General features: G+C 45.2%; 1 protein-coding gene across 1 annotated transcript in view; it reads left to right on the top strand.

The window, feature by feature from the left end:
* Positions 1–2,500, top strand: part of LOC311125685 (protein CASP-like) — a gene marked incomplete at both ends in the record, with an annotated part of 26,035 nt that overhangs the window by 10,206 nt on the left and 13,329 nt on the right. The window lies entirely within an intron of this gene.

A 2,500-nucleotide genomic window follows, 5' to 3' on the forward strand; every position in this document is an offset into this window, starting at 1 on the left:
GAACAGCTCAGCGTCAGTTAATTGGAACACCTCAGCGTCAGTTAATTGGAACACCTCAGCGTCAGTTAATTGGAACACCTCAGCGTCAGTTAATTGGAACAGCTCAGCGTCAGTTAATTGGAACAGCTCAGCGACAGTTAATTGGAACAGCTCAGCGACAGTTAATTGGAACAGCTCAGCGTCAGTTAATTGGAACAGCTCAGCGACAGTTAATTGGAACAGCTCAGCGACAGTTAATTGGAACAGCTCAGCGACAGTTAATTGGAACAGCTCAGCGACAGTTAATTGGAACAGCTCAGCGACAGTTAATTGGAACAGCTCAGCGACAGTTAATTGGAACACCTCAGCGTCAGTTAATTGGAACAGCTCAGCGTCAGTTAATTGGAACAGCTCAGCGGCAGTTAATTGGAACAGCTCAGCGTCAGTTAATTGGAACACCTCAGCGTCAGTTAATTGGAACACCTCAGCGTCAGTTAATTGGAACAGCTCAGCGGCAGTTAATTGGAACAGCTCAGCGTCAGTTAATTGGAACACCTCAGCGTCAGTTAATTGGAACACCTCAGCGTCAGTTAATTGGAACACCTCAGAGGCAGTTAATTGGAACACCTCAGCGTCAGTTAATTGGAACACCTCAGCGTCAGTTAATTGGAACACCTCAGCGTCAGTTAATTGGAACAGCTCAGCGGCAGTTAATTGGAACAGCTCAGCGTCAGTTAGTTAGTTGGAACAGCTCAGGGTCAGTTAATTGGAACAGCTCAGGGTCAGTTAGTTGGAACAGTTCAGGGTCAGTTAGTTGGAACAGCTCAGGGTCAGTTAGTTAGTTGGAACAGCTCAGGGTCAGTTAGTTGGAACAGCTCAGGGTCAGTTAGTTGGAACAGCTCAGGGTCAGTTAGTTGGAACAGCTCAGGGTCAGTTAGTTGGAACAGCTCAGGGTCAGTTAGTTGGAACAGCTCAGGGTCAGTTAGTTAGTTGGAACAGCTCAGGGTCAGTTAGTTAGTTGGAACAGCTCAGGGTCAGTTAGTTAGTTGGAACAGCTCAGGGTCAGTTAGTTGGAACACCTCAGGGTCAGTTAGTTGGAAGAGCTCAGGGTCAGTTAGTTGGAACAGCTCAGGGTCAGTTAGTTGGAAGAGCTCAGGGTTAGTTAGTTAGTTGGAACACCTCAGGGTCAGTTAGTTGGAAGAGCTCAGGGTCAGTTAGTTAGTTGGAACACCTCAGGGTCAGTTAGTTGGAACAGCTCAGGGTCCGTTAGTTGGAACAGCTCAGGGTCCGTTAGTTGGAACAGCTCAGGGTCAGTTAGTTGGAACAGCTCAGGGTCAGTTAGTTGGAACAGCTCAGGGTCAGTTAGTTGGAACAGCTCAGGGTCAGTTAGTTAGTTGGAACAGCTCAGGGTCAGTTAGTTAGTTGGAACAGCTCAGGGTCAGTTAGTTGGAACAGCTCAGGGTCAGTTAGTTGGAACAGCTCAGGGTCAGTTAGTTGGAAGAGCTCAGGGTCAGTTAGTTGGAACACCTTTATGTTCTGCTGTTGATTCTTCTACTCCCTCATCCTTTATCCTCTCAGCCTGAATGGAAAGGGGATATTTAAACCCCAAAACACACAGCGTAACCACCACACACACACACACACACACACACACACACACACACACACACACAGAGAAACCCTCAGCAGGGAACATTGATCCCAGCAACCTAAATGTTTAAGGTTGTCTTAAGCAGTGGTGGTGTAAGAGGTCTCTGAGAGAACTCTCCTCTATTGATTATGTGTCAGAGCTGGGAGAATGGAGTTTAAATCACACACACACACACACACACATACACACGCACTCGTGCACATTGGTAAGAGCTCTCAATCAAAGGCAACGATCAGCAGTGCTCTCAATCTTTGTCTCACTTTCTTAAAGACATTCTTCTGCCCTCTCAGACATCCACATATTACATAGACACTTTCCTCTCTCTGGTTTACTCTGGAGCTCAGCTGGAGTATTCAGGTCATCCTCGCCAGATACACACCCCACACCGCTCTAGGCTCCCAGACCATCTCAAATACTATAATAGTGTTGGGTTACTCCTACACTACTGTTCAAAAGTTTTTTTGGTCCATTAAAATAACATCAAATTAATCAGAAATACAGTGTAGACATTGTTAATGTTGTAAATGGCTATTGTAGCTGGAAACGGCAGATTTTCAATGGAATATCTACATAGGCGTACAGAGGCCCATTATCAGCAACCATCAGTCCTGTGTTCCAATGGCACGTTGTGTTTGCTAATCCAAGTTGATCATTTTAAAAGGCTAATTGATCATTAGAAAACCCTTTTGCAATTATGTTAGCACAGCTGAAAACGGTTGTGCTGATTAAAGAAGCAATAAAACTGGCCTTCTTGAGACTAGTTGAGTATCTTGAGCATCAGCAATTGTGGGTTCGATTACAGGATCAAAATGGCCAGAAACAAATAACTTTCTTCTGAAACTCGTCAGTCTATTCTTGTTCTGAGAAATG

The sequence above is a fragment of the Coregonus lavaretus genome (assembly GCF_964263955.1).
Source record: "Coregonus lavaretus genome assembly, contig: HAP1_SCAFFOLD_5647, whole genome shotgun sequence".
Lineage (NCBI taxonomy): Eukaryota > Metazoa > Chordata > Actinopteri > Salmoniformes > Salmonidae > Coregonus > Coregonus lavaretus.